At 43.1% G+C, this 13,730-nt stretch overlaps 1 protein-coding gene and 1 long non-coding RNA gene across 5 annotated transcripts in view; one reads left to right on the top strand and one right to left on the bottom strand.

The window, feature by feature from the left end:
* Positions 1-13,730, bottom strand: part of RASGRP3 (RAS guanyl releasing protein 3) — a 71,228-nt gene that overhangs the window by 55,678 nt on the left and 1,820 nt on the right. The gene's annotated exons all lie outside the window — the stretch shown is intronic.
* Positions 1,237-13,730, top strand: part of LOC104151683 (uncharacterized) — a 72,307-nt gene continuing 59,813 nt past the window's right edge. For 2 of the 4 annotated variants that reach the window (XR_011140336.1, XR_011140335.1), the window contains exons 1-2: positions 1,285-1,424; positions 1,728-1,860. This is a non-coding gene — a long non-coding RNA (uncharacterized lncRNA). Of the gene's footprint in view, positions 1,631-1,727; positions 1,861-13,730 lie in introns of all 4 variants that reach the window. The other 2 variants (XR_011140334.1, XR_011140337.1) reach the window with 2 other exon arrangements.

The following is a 13,730-nucleotide window of genomic DNA, read 5'->3' as shown; positions in this document are numbered from 1 at the left end:
TTGCAAGCACAGTGCAAGATGGCATAGTCTCACTGGATTATAAAGTGCATTATAGGGTACTCTTTTAAAAGCCAACCTGCACTCTTAAGTAATTCAGCTGAGACGTGAACAAGCTAAAGGAACTGCTTGGAGCCAGATAACCGCTTGTTGTTAAAATTATTAAATGATATCCTATCTAGCTGGCACTTTCGCCAGAAATCAGTGAGTGCCTGCAAATCACAAAAGATGGTGGCTATAGCAAGAAAACGGTAATTCAGGTTGCTTCCTTTGACCTTATCCAACCATTCATATTACATAAACCTGCACCTGGTTATGAAACCATGCAGCCATCAGCGCTGCCAGTACAGCCTGAGGCAAGAAGGAAGCCCTCTTGCTAATTATCCATGCCTCTGTGGGGCTCTCGTTTTCTTGCTACCACTGTGAAACTGCTGGGCCTCCTTGAAACGCTTTCGGGGGAAAAAACCTCCCCAACTATCACTGACCCTTGGAAGCCAGCCAGATGTGGGGACATGCGGCACGTTCAAGAGGACCCAGTCCAGTTTCTGAGGACATGAAGACTTTCCCTGAGCATACACGGAGCGGCGCCCCGGCACAAGCCTCATCCAGCCCTCCCCTCTGCTGCCTGCCCCCCAAAACCCTAACCTTGCCCTGGCAGCACGTCACGGCTAGGTGTCTTCTTTGTTCCTGTTTGCCTTCGGCCCACACCCTGGTAACGTAAGACAACAACATATAAACCAGTATGAAGCATTAGTTCAAAGTCTCTTTCGTGCATGGCTAGAAAGACGCCTTCCCGGTCGTCACCCAAAGGACGTCCCCGCTGTGGCACCCTCCCCTCTGCCTGCCCCGCGGCCGAGCCAGGCGCTCCCCGCCAGCCGTTAGGGCCGTTAGGGCCGCTGGCGCCCTGGCAGCGCACGTCCCTGCCCTCCGCCTGCCCCGCGCGGGGGCAGAGCCGGGGCGCTGCCCGCCAGCCGTTACGACCGTTAGGGCCGTTGGCGCCCTGGCAGCGCACACCGCGACCCCTCAGCAGTGACGCTCCTCAAAAGACTTTCCCTTTGCGGCCGGCCGTTTCGCGGGGCCGAAACACAGCGGACCCCCAGGGCGGCCGGCGGGAGCCGCCCCCCTCGGAGACCCCCCGCCCCGGCCCGCGGTGCCGCCCGGGGTTGGGGGGCGCCCGCCGGTGCCGCGGCCGCGCCGCCGCCCGCCAGGCGCTGGGGGGAGCCGGAGGGCGCAGGGGCGGCCCCGGCCCCACAGCAGCCCCCAGCGGCCCGAGGTGCCCGGTGCAGCCCGTCCCGCCGCGGCCGCCTCACCGCGGCGGCTGCGGCCATTTCGCCGCCGCCACCTGCGATCCGCCCGGCAGTGCCCCTCCGCCCTCGGGGGGCAGGGCCGAGGGCGACGGAGGCGCCGCACGGCAAGGGCCGCCCGAGGTAGGCGGCCGGGCGCGGGTGCCGGGGCCGTCTGCTCCACCGCTGTCCCCAGGTGGTACGGGGCTCGGCGAAGTTTTCGCCTTAGGGATGTGGATTCGTGCTCAAAACGCTTAACCGTTACATGATGCTAAGCCTCGGTTTGGCGTTTCTAGGCAGTAAATGCTGCGCGAGGAGGAATGCTTCTGGGAAAGTGGGTTAATGGCTAGGTAAACAGCAAGCGCTTGCTGCAGGTGTGCCGGCCATGTTTTATCCCAGTGTGGGATAGGGCTTGGCAATGTGTCAGCAAGTCGCTTGTCTTGGCAGGGCTGCGATGCGGAGTCTGCCCCAGAGCTCCCTGAAAACTCTCATTTGGCCTATAAAGAGAGGAGGACACCCGCCTGCGTGGGACTTTGTGCTGCTGGGCCTTGTGAGCTGCTGAGGAGGGCGTAAAAGACAGGTAAAGGAGAAAATAAAAGCTGCCGATTTAAAATGAGACATAAAGCCACAGGAAGAGAGTTGGTTTCAGTTTAGGACACTGATGGGATGATAATTTCAAAGAGAGACTTTGAGCTGCCGCTGCAGAACTGAGCTGGAGGCTGCTGCCGAGCCAGCCCAGGGATGGCTGCTCCCAGCCACAGGTGTGAAAATCAGGCCTGCCTGAGAGAAGGGAGAAGGCACTCGCCGTGCTTCAGGGCATGGCCCATTGACCAAATGAGTTATCTTTGATAAATGCTATTTCACTTCCCCTAAACCACATTTTCATTGGAGGTCAAGGGCAACAGAACTTTACATGTGGCATTAAAAAGAAAGGTTCCCAAATTTCTTTGCAAACTTCATTACAAAAGGACTTGATCTTTACTGATATTTTTAAAAAAGTTAGAAATGTGTTCCACAATAATTTACCTTGTCCACAACTACGTTAGGATTACTTTGTACGCGTTTTGATTATGCAATATCAGTGACAGCCTTTTATCAAGACCCTTTGGTGTTTATCACTGATTAAATACTGCTGGTAGTGAGGGGTAGTACCCGACTCAGAGTCATCACTCTCTGCATAGCTGACTATTTTTATTTGGTAGTCATGCTCCACATAGGGAAGTAATTTGGTAATAGTGACTGAATGGCAATATTCTGTCAACAACTTGAGATATACTCCCTGAAAAGAAAAGGAGCCTTTGTACTTTCTGAAATGAGTAGAGAAATAAATGATTTTGTGTGGTTAAGTTGAAATTGCCATAAACTCTGATTGTGGTTTGTATGGGAAAAAGCTTCTCAGCAGCTCATGCTGGATGGTCAAATTTAAGTCATCGCGAAACAGAACAGAGAAATAATTTGGGTGTGATTCCTGAAAATAAAACTCCCCAAAAATTTATGTTTAAGTTTTCTTCTTTTCCCCCCCCCCCCCCCCCCGTTCTTTCCTTTTGTGAAAAAACTTTACCAACTGGAAAAGGATAAGGTATCAAATACAGAAACAGTGAATAAAATGTTGTACTGAGTCTATCAGATAACATCTCTGTATGGTAAGAACTTTGCTGTTTGTTACACAACAATACATTAGCTTTTCTTTAAGTTGAGAATACAACTCAAGACTTGACTGCAAAGGGTATATTTTTCTCTGTGGACACTGATGCCTCAAACAAAAATAAACAAATGAACCCCAAGAAATATTGAACAGTAACAGAACAAAAAAATTAAGTGCCGTTAGTGCAGAATAGTCATAAGAGTAGGGGCATGTAATGTTCACAATTTAATGCTAAACAAATAGTATGGATACCTTTTAAAGAAGTCACAAAGAATTAAATAATGGAAAAGTTACCCTTTCCTTTTGATTCAGTTTGCGGTGAGGAAGTCATTTGCTTTTACTGACGCTGAATAAACACATCCAAAGCCTCTCCTTACCGAACGTTTTACGGCTTGTTTTTAACTGTTGTTTCTCTTATCTTTTTAGACATGTTTGACTCTGTCGTGTTTGTGTCGTTCAATTAATTGTATGTGCATCCATTAATAAATTAAGCCCTGATAAAGAGCCTAACTCAGCATCAGTGCTTTGACACTGTGCTAAAATTTTGGAGTACAGCATTATTTTGTGAGTTGCTGGCAATTACGGAGGTATGTTTTGTGGATTGCGTAAAAATGTCTTTTTCTATTAATGTATTCCTCTGGAGATTGTGTAACAAGAGGTAAGGTTCTCAGTGGACATAAATGGACCCTCAAGGTTATGCTACTGAAAGTCTGCATCATTACCTCTGTTTCTTAAATGTTTGCAATATAGCTTGGCTGCAGTCTTTTAGAATATGTGGAATCCGTATCTAACAAACAGTGCCTGGTTTGCTGATCCACCTCAATGCCTCAGATATTATATACCCTTCATTATCAGCAGAAGTGAATGAAAGCAGACCATGGAAGCCTTCACTAGACAGGATGTTTTATAAATACCTAAGTGCGATTAAAATGTCTGCTATAAATAGTCCGACAGCTTTTACACTAAGCTGCCAGCTGAAGGGCCTCCGAAGGACATAATGGAAAGTAAATTTCACTGAAAATACTTTATCTAGGGCTCTTGGCTTTACAGTACATTAAACCAGTCTGAAACATCTATAGGCTGTGTTATGTACCTAGCAAGCTAAGGGAGTTCTTAGTTGTTCAGGGTACTACTTAGGGCTCTAGGGGGCACAGCAGTACTGCGAATGCAGCATGCGGCTCCCCTTTGACACCGAAGGGTACCTCCAGTAGTCGTATTACGGCTGAGAAGTCAAGAGCTGAGAAGGTACGATATCATAAAATTAGTTCATCCTTAACTCTGGTCCTTGAAACAAGTCCTTTCTTTGTATCAGCAACTGCTTGTTATAGGCGGAGCCTATGAGTGGAACCTGAGTGGTTCTAGGTGAAACCTAGAGCTGAGGTTGCTGCTTGCTTTCTATTGGAAAAAAAAAAAAAAAAAAAAGATTTTGGTTGCTTTTAAGTGCATGAGAATATAGCGATTTAAGCTGAAATTCTGTCTGCTCTATACCTGCCTAAAATTGGGAGCTTATGATGACTTAAGCTAAAAAATGTCATGCTCAGAAATCATGGAAAAATGTTTTGTTTTGCAGTGTTAAACGTTTCCTGCAAGTGTGACATTGAAAAACAATAATGCTTCTAGACTTTGTAGTACAGACCTGACATTTGACAGATCAGTTGCATGATGGCAGGGTCTGTGGGATTTGTTGTTGGCCTAGTAAAAATTCAGCCCGCTTGTAAGTTTTTGCCTAGTGTTTTCACTTGCGCAGTAGAGATTTGGTTGTTTGCTGCTGTGGCTCTGAATTCTCTGGGGATTGAGCTGCCCTGCCCGTGGTGCATGCTCACAGAGCTCCTCGCGCCATGCTTCACTGGGGCTCCTACCCTGCCTCCCAGCTGTCCTCGCACCACTTTCATATGCCTTGGTGAGCAGGAGGTCTCTGCTGGGCTCTTAGGATTTTCCTAAGCACTTGGGCTGCATAGAGGAAAAAGCAGAATCAGTATGCCTGGAATAGGGGGGACTATAGAGAAGGGGTTACAGGAGTTGGAAGGAGCTGCAGTGGAGGCGTAAAGATGCTAGAAGAGGTGGATAGGAGAGAAAACTGTGAAGCGTGGATATACAAGAGTAAAGAGGTAGGATCCAGGAGGTAGAGATGGGAGGTGGAAGAAAGAAGTTTGAGGGTAAGGGTGGATTGTGTAGGAGTGATGGAAACAAGATGAGCAAACCACTTAAGCCAGTTTTTGCACTCATGTACATTACTTGTGTCCTCCCCTGTGCCTTTCTTCTTCTTTCCTCTTGATGTCCAGCTTTCCTCTTGATGTTCCAGGGTGCGGAAATGCTGTGTACTCACAGCTGCAAATTAATGGTAATTGTGACTTAGCTCATGTAGTATTTTCTTTGTTGAAGTATAGGGAGAAATTGGATTTTAGGGATTATGAATTTAGCACACAAAACAGTGGATAGTCTTGATTGTTCTATACCTTTGATCCTCGGATTTAAAAAGGAGGTGACAATGAATAGCTGGATGATTTCTTTTTTTCTTTTAATGTATGCTGAATTTCACTGGAGAAATAATAAAACCGAAAACCCCCTTAAACAAAAAACAAACCCCTAAAAATAGCTCTCCTCCTCCTCCCCCCGCCAAATTCGCAGGGAAGCTGGGAACTTATATCTCCTTCCTTATATCAACATATGTAAGAACTTTTAATTAAGAAATTGGCTGTTATTATTAAACTAAGATGCTTTTACCGTTCAGTTTATTTTTCTTAGTTTTTTTTCCGCAGAGAGAGGTCACAATTCTTGTTTTCCTATCTGTCCTGTTGCAGGACATGTTTGTAAGTAGAAACACCTGGTCCAAAGCCTGCAGTGTAAATTGAGCACTAGTTGGCTGTTGTTGCAGTGAGGAGGCTGCGTTGGAAAGTGAGCTTTTAGGTCATATAAAGACCCTCTGTATTATTTCATTACTTCACATCAGGTAATGTGTGGACGAGCCAGAGAATTTGCCTTTGAGCTAGTGTGTTGTCTTCAAACATGGAATTACATCAAAATCTCTCTCGATGGTAGATCGTGGTGTCTGGTTAGACTGGGATGGGGAGTTCCGTATATGCCTTGAAAAGGGCCAGCAAGTGGCCGACAGTATGCAGCACCAGGCATTTAGGTTTCCAGTTTCAAAGTCCTTTCAGCAAGCTCTTCTCATTTAGCAGGTTCTTATTTTTTTGATGATGAGTTTGCATGCGGCTTGTGAGTTCATCCATGATGGTTCTCATTCAGTGCTCTTTCATCTTTATGAAAGCAGCAGGAGTTCATGAAGTTGGTCCAAAGCAACCAAGAGTTAAATGCAAATGTATTTCTGACATCCTCAGTTATTGAAATGGAATTTGGATTGTACTCTTCTTTTAAAAACAAATGAAGAGAAAATTTCTTTTGTAATCCTTGAAGTAGTTAGCACAGAGCTGGACAGATTAACGTAAGGTGTTCCACACTGTGAATACTAAAGAGTAGTGGCGTTGCTTTTGCTCAGGGATAAATGCCATGCCGTCAGGGCAGGTGGTAAGTACCTCTTCTGTTGCAAAAATAGTGTGCTCCTGATTGTTTAAAAAACAAAACAAAACAGAAGTCCTTCACTGCCTTATGGCCAGCTAATTTGAGCAGCTGTATTCCACAAGTGGAATGTGCTGGTTTCAGAAGCAGAACTTGAAGACTGTGTGTTCCTACACTTCTTGTTCTAATTACAGTAGCATCACTAAACACAAATGCAACTCTGTCATAAGGGATACTGTTTCCATTGCTACCTAGATTGTTGTGAAGTTCAAGATTTTAAACAGACTTGAGCATTTAGAAGCAACTTGTGTTGCAGGCTTCTCACAACCTGCTGACAGGGGTGAGGGGTGAGGCATTGCTGCAATGTTGAATATTCTGTGACTCTTAGTTTTTGTTGTCTTCTCTACAGCAAAGGTAACTCTGAGTGGTTCCTTTACCATTTAGAAAGCTTCAGTGTGATTGTTTATGCAGTTGATCCAAACGAGTTATGACATCGGTGCTTTTTTTGAAGCGCTCTTTATCGCGGCCTTTCTCAGATGTGAAGTGGAGGGTTAGTTGCACAAGAAGTTTTCAAGTCAGTGACCTTCTGATTTTTAATGTGTTTGTTTTTCTGTTTTACAGAAAGCATCTAGCTTTCTGGGATTTTTGTATATTACTGGTCTCTCCCGTTGTAAGTTTAACTGCTTTCAGCTTTTGCTTTTATCAGTCACCTCTGAGTACGCTTTTCACTCAAAATCTACACCAGAGAGAACGTTGTTCCATGACTTTTGTTAAATATCGGCTCTGAATAATTTTCACTTCTCTGCTTAGCGATTGTGTGTGTGTTACTTTTCTCAGTCACTGCAATTTTACCTATTCCCCTCATTGGTGTAAACTTACTTCCTTACTAAGCTGTACGCTTAATTCGCTGAGCCACAATGTGAATTGCTGAAGTAAGATATTTTGAAATAGGCCGCTTGAATTCTGAATATAGATTATGTGTGTTATTTTACAATGAAAGAATTAAAGGTATGAATTACAGACATTTTCTTTATATTGCAGCTAGGAATACAATTAAAATGAAACTCCAGGATCAGATTAGCAGTAGGATAGCTATTGAAAAATTTACTGCCCACAAAAATTCTGCATTATACTTGTAATATATTTTTGTCAGTAAGTATAGTTGCTAGAATACTTGCAGAAAATGAGCAAAGACTGGCATAAGCAAGTTTGAAGCCAGCGTTTGTTGGACTGTGTTTTTATGTTGGACAGTTTGAATTAGGTACATATGTGAGCAGTACCTACACTGGTATGCACCGGTGGCCCATTGCAGATTTTGCAGTGCATATTCTGTTGAACATCTGCAACATAAATGATACTGCTGCATTTGATGTTCTTGCAATGCCCTTGGCATTCGTTCCCATCTTGTAAATGAGGAAACTAAGGTAGAGGAAATTTATGGCTTATCTAGGTCTACACAGGAGAGTTAGGGCATGGCTGTGCATAACCTTTCTGGCACCTAGTCTCTTTCATGACAGCCACAGAACTAAAACTTGTCTGACTTCATCCTCCTTCTTGAGGAATGTGGGACATACTGAAGCTGAGCACTTCTCCTAAGCAGACATGACGTTTAATACAACGCTAATCTGAATGAGTACTTGGAAATGGTGTTTCTGTGTTCCTACTGGTCAGCTGTTTCCAAAAGTTTTCCCGATGCAATATGTTTGAAATTCATCATCAATCATGCATAATGTTTACATGAAGGGGCCTCTTATTCTCTCTTCGCCTCCATCCCTTGCTCGAATTGAGCATCACATAGGATTGTAACTAGTTTTTTGTGACTCCCTGTATTATCCATCTCAGAGAGTTTTTCCATGGCTAAAGTACAAGGCATATACGAGCATTTCCATTATGCATGAGAAATGAAAAATGTTTTGTTTTCTCTTGTTAATTTTGAGGTGTATGTTGCCAGCACTAATGTCACCGTGGTGCTTGGTTTGGCAAATCAGCCTCCTCAGTGAGCGCTGCATGAGCTGATACTGCGTACCTGAGTATTACACTGAAGCAATACCCGGAGATGGATCGGGCATCCCAGCTTGCAGGTGGGCGTAGTCCGTTAACAGTGACTGTACGAGAGTGGAAAGGACAGAGACAAGTAACAGACCCAGAAAAGAACGGAAAACAATCCCGTTTCCTTCCTTCTCCCTAGAAAGAACCTGAACAATTTTGTAAACAATTTTTGTCAAAAAGTTAAAAAATAATGGTTGGCTCCCCTGTAATCAGTAGCAGTTTAAACATGTGCTTACACTGTACAATGAGGCCTGGAGCAAGTGTCTAGCCTGGTCAAATTAGCAGGCAGGGTCTCTGCTAAGCCCAACATATTGCATGTTACCAGTCAAGCTATGTTCACCCAGCAACCTGTCTGAGTCCTGCTGCATTGCATGAAAACATCTCGAGGTCCTTGTTTCCCCCAAGCTTACTGTGGGAAGAGTGAATTTGGATCCATCTGTGCCTTCCATATATTCTCTGAAGCAGCCAGCGCAAAGATGAGAAAGAGGCTTTTGCTCCCATGCTCGTTAGTTGTAAGGAAGTGTGCTTATTATAGTAACAACACTTAATATTCTTGTATGCCAGAGCGCCTAGGGGCCAAAGTCTCTGTATGCATAACTCCGCTAGATCTATTACACTTGATTGAATCTGGGACTTTCTCTGTGGCTAATGTTCCAGTTTCACGTCTCTTAATGGTATAAGACACTATCCTGGTTTCTTATCTTGTTTTTTCTTTTTATTATTACTTAAGACAGTTATTCACCTTCTTACTCTTAATATAATTGAATGACGTGCTGCATCCAGAATTCAGTATAGGCTGTGTTACAGTATAAAACCATAGCGTTATATGATGGCCGTGTGAATGTTGCTTCTTTTAAGAGAAGAAGCAGAGACTAGCCATGACCATGGGGGAGGTCAAGTGGTTTGGAAGAACGCAGGATTAGTCCATCTCCCTTGCCTCTTCCCATTTCTGAAACTATAAAGAATACTTTATGGTTCAATTGAGTTTGAATGCTGTCTCAGTTTTGCTTTTCCCTTTGTTAATGAGCCAGTTAATCACTGAAGATTCATCTTTATCCCTGGCTTCCCAAGATAGTTATGGTACAGCAGTAATCAAAAATAGCAACGAAACCTTTTGTGATAGTGTATTGGAAGAGTAAAGTATATTGGGGTATAGAGGATTCTAAGAATGCTAAGCTAGTCTAAACAGATGTATCTGTATGCTTTATTTTTTTTTCTAACTAAAGTGACTTGCATCTTTATAATTTAAAATCTATCATGACTTAACTAGTGGGACAGTGCCGGACCTGCTAGCTTGACAAAGCGTTAAATTAACTGCAAACCAGGTTATTGTGCATATCATTAAATTGTATTGATAGAACAGACCTCCCACAATGCTTTGTATCGCACTGTGACTGTCTTGGCTGTTTACTTGTTTACCTTCCGCTTCTCTGCCTATCCTGACCAAATGGCATCACTTCCATGCGATGCTGGCAAGGGGCAAGCCCGTTTACATTTTCATATTCCTGGAGGTGTACGCTCTAGCATTATAGTTCTGTTAGAGTAGTGAGTTGCTTGAATCCCTGGGCCTTTGGGGAGAAGTGATGGTGTACACGGTCTTTTTGGGGATCACGGGATAAACTGATTTGCCAAGTCATTGATAAACAGGTGGCTGAGAAAGGTCACTTCACAGATGCTGTCCATTGCAGAAATGAAGGTAAATTGTTGAAATGAGTTTACAAAAAAGCTGAGGTCTAAAATAAGATAGCATGCGTGCCACCTTGCCCTGCTGGGGCGAGAGCTGGGACAGGTTCCTCCTGCCCCCAGCATACCCCCTCCTTAAGGAGGAACCTGTCCCAGCTTTAAGAAGGATACTTCTTAAAGCCAAGATTTCTTTTCTGTGCTAACCCAAGACGTGAGGATACATGCATGGCACCGAACCTGCCGACTTTTTGGGGGATACGTTAGCCAGTGTGTCCTGTTATGCCTTTGATTAAATTTTGCTATGAGCAAGCATAATTACATAATTATGTAATAATATAATAATATATTACACAATACTATATAATATAGTGGAGTTTTGCTTTGTTGTAGGTGTTCTTGCATACATGGAATGTATGGAATGTATATGAACTTGAGGTTTTTTAGGCTCTTAGCTGAGTAGACTCTGGGCCATACCCTTTCCCCTAGCTACACTTTCAGAGTATCCCTGGGGTGTGTGTGTTCCAGCTCCTCGGTCCTGCTGCATTGTAGGAGATCCTTTGGCGTGAAAGGATCCTTGGAACTCGAGGACTAGGATGTTAAATGTGGATAAGGTGGCACTTATACCGCAAGGCTGTCTGTCTTATTCCCCTTCCTATCATTTTTTTGTTGTGACCATATGTTGCATCCCTCAATACCACTGTTATGCTGTTGTGTGTTCATCTAACGTAAATCCGTTGTTTCTGATTATTGTCAAGGAGGTCTCATGGGACTCATGTCTCCCAGTTTTTCTTGTCTTATGTTCAAACAATAAGTCTTTGAAAACTGCGTATGTATGTTCAGGTGTCTGATAATAAGAGATTTGACAATACCACTTTTGCTCAGTCCTGGGATTTGGCTACCACTGTTACAACATCCCATCTGCTTCTCATAGTGCCTCTTTATTTTGTAGCACAATTTGCACGTGTCTGTGTTGGAGATGAGAGAGTCTAAGACAAAAAGAGAGCTCCACTCTAGTGTGAAGGCTGAGTTGTAAAGTACTTTTTTGTTCATCCTTGCTTATGTAACAGTACTTCTCCAGGTCAGTAAGAAAGCATCCAGAGTAAAGTTAATAGGTTTTGTGGTATATCCCTCAGGGAGAAACAGTCCATCTTCCATACATGGACCTTCATCTCTGTGCAGTAAGCTAGTACATAACTGGTGCCCATGTAACTCCCATTTGAGTTGAGGGATTTGTGTCAACTTGAACAATTCTCACCGGACTGGGTCCCCATCTGCTTATGAAGTATCATGATTTTCTCCTTAAACTGTTACTTGAACATAAAATATGCATACATTCTTGTTGTAAGCAGGAAAGTTTGCGTTAGATACAGGAGGAATGGTAAAAATTACTGTGCTGCGTGCTTGAAGTCAGATTAGATGATCTAATGACTCTACCTGGCTTTAAATTTTATCAACCCATTGAAATAATTTTGCTGGAAATCAATCAGACTACTCATATGCTTAAATTTAGGCACCTGTATAAACATTTCCATGAATCAGGATGTGAGTCAGCACATAGTCATAGGGTGTTTTTTTTTTTTTTTAATATTAGCAAATAAATAATTTTTCAGCAGTGATATTTTTGTTGTAAGCATTGTCCTGCTGTGCTTTGTAGAACTATCTTGATGCTGTCTTTTGAACTTTGATTTTTTTTTAATGCGTTTTGGCTGGGTTTTGTGTTCCCCCTCCCCCAATTCTGCTTGGTGAGTGAGATGGTACCATAAACTGTACGTACGTCCTCAGAAATCTTACTTTGACTCCATCCAGACTGACATACCGATGCTTCTAAGCCTCTGCCGGATTTTTTTCTGTAACGTTAGCGGGCTCAACTGTGACTTGGAGTGCAAAGCTCCCTTGCAAGAGCCTCTGTCTGATAGAGTGGAGTAGGGGCTTAGGGAGAAATTAAGGTACTTATACTAGAACAACTGCATGAGGAGTAATAAATCCTACTAAACCTGAGCTAGCTTTGCATAGAGGCATGGCATAGTTTGTTTGTCACCCGAAGTGCATTATTTTTTAAGTCATATGATTTTTCTTTAAGCCAATCTGAGCTTTTCTGGGAGCCAGAAACATAGGCTGCCCACAGAGGAGTGACAGTTGACTGAAGTATTTGACAAGGCGAGTGCTTCTTTATATCTCCTGGCGAAATAGCAGCAGGGTAAAAAGCAAGTGAACCTCCACTTCCCTGTGGCGTATCAAATTCTCCTGTTTAATTTTTTCTAGGCAACTTGATAATCCCAACTCTGTTAGTAATTGTGCACGCTCAAAAGTGTTTATATACAGAGAATCTCTTCATAAGTAGTTAGACCACAGCGTGTAGTAAGATTTTATAAAGCGGAGGGGTGTAAATTTTATTCTAAAGCCTTCTGGAATGATTTGTATCGTCAGGACAAAACTGCATTTTCCAGCTTTGAACTCATGAACTTTTGAACACAAAGCCTTGTGAACTCTTATAGTTTTGAAACAAATCCTTTTATATGTGTATTCCCCGCCCCCCCCTCCCCCCCGCCTCAAAACCGCTACTTTGGCAATTACATGACTATATAAGACTGTTGTTTTTTTAAAAACTAGGGTTACTAACTCTCACAGTTGCAAAGACAAGCTTGAAAACATTGGCCCTAAGATCTCAAAGGGGCACAGACAGAAAACACTTATTTCTAAGCCAGTTTACTTCTAAGCCAATCTTTCTTCTCTGGAAACAGCAGTGTACGTTTTGAGCAGCACAGGCTGTACTGCTGGCACATTAACCCTGGTTCTGAGTTGCTTTGATCTTGTCCTAAAAGCTGAAATGGGAGAAGGGATTGAAGAAAGGATGGAGTAGCTTCAAACTTCTGTCACGTTCCCCATACAAGAGACTGTGAGAAACGGAAAATAGTGAGTAGGCAGTGGAGTAGGCTGTCCTTATCTTCAGAAGGCAAATTCTGTTCTCGGTGGTGTGTGAGACTCTCTTGCCTTCAGTGTGTTCGCATCTGTGCCTGTCATCTAAATTTGTTCTCTTAATTCTCCTTTGTTAAGGATATGAATTTAGTAAGAGTTTTAATTAGGCAATTTCTAAATACCATCTATAATATCTTTCACACAGATAAATGTGAAACTGGTTCTCTACATTTTTTTTCTCACTTTTTGCCATATAATTACATTATGAATGGCTGATTTGCAAACGATCTTTGTATATGTAGGCAATGATCTCTGTTTTGCTGCACACGTGCAACGATATCTATCTTTGAAATAACTTTATGGTGAGCGTTGCAGACCAGAATAATTCTGAATGGTCTAGTGTTTACTGCTCAGTTGCACTGCAGTAGCTGTGCTACTGACATCTCATGGACATGATTGCATTTGTTTAGTAGCAGAAATACTTCTTTGGTTGGATGAGTGTTTCTGCTCAGATTTGCTTCCCTTCCTCCCCTCCATCCTACAAGTTGTACAAAAGCTTATATTGTGTAACAACTCAATGTTACATCTTTTAAACTAAAGACCCTTAAAATTCGGATCACGGATTTTTCGGTTTCTGCTCC

Source organism: Struthio camelus, chromosome 3 (genome assembly GCF_040807025.1).
Source record: "Struthio camelus isolate bStrCam1 chromosome 3, bStrCam1.hap1, whole genome shotgun sequence".
Lineage (NCBI taxonomy): Eukaryota > Metazoa > Chordata > Aves > Struthioniformes > Struthionidae > Struthio > Struthio camelus.
The sequence above is the reverse complement of the archived record's forward strand: the minus strand, read 5'-3'. Positions and strand labels throughout refer to the sequence as shown.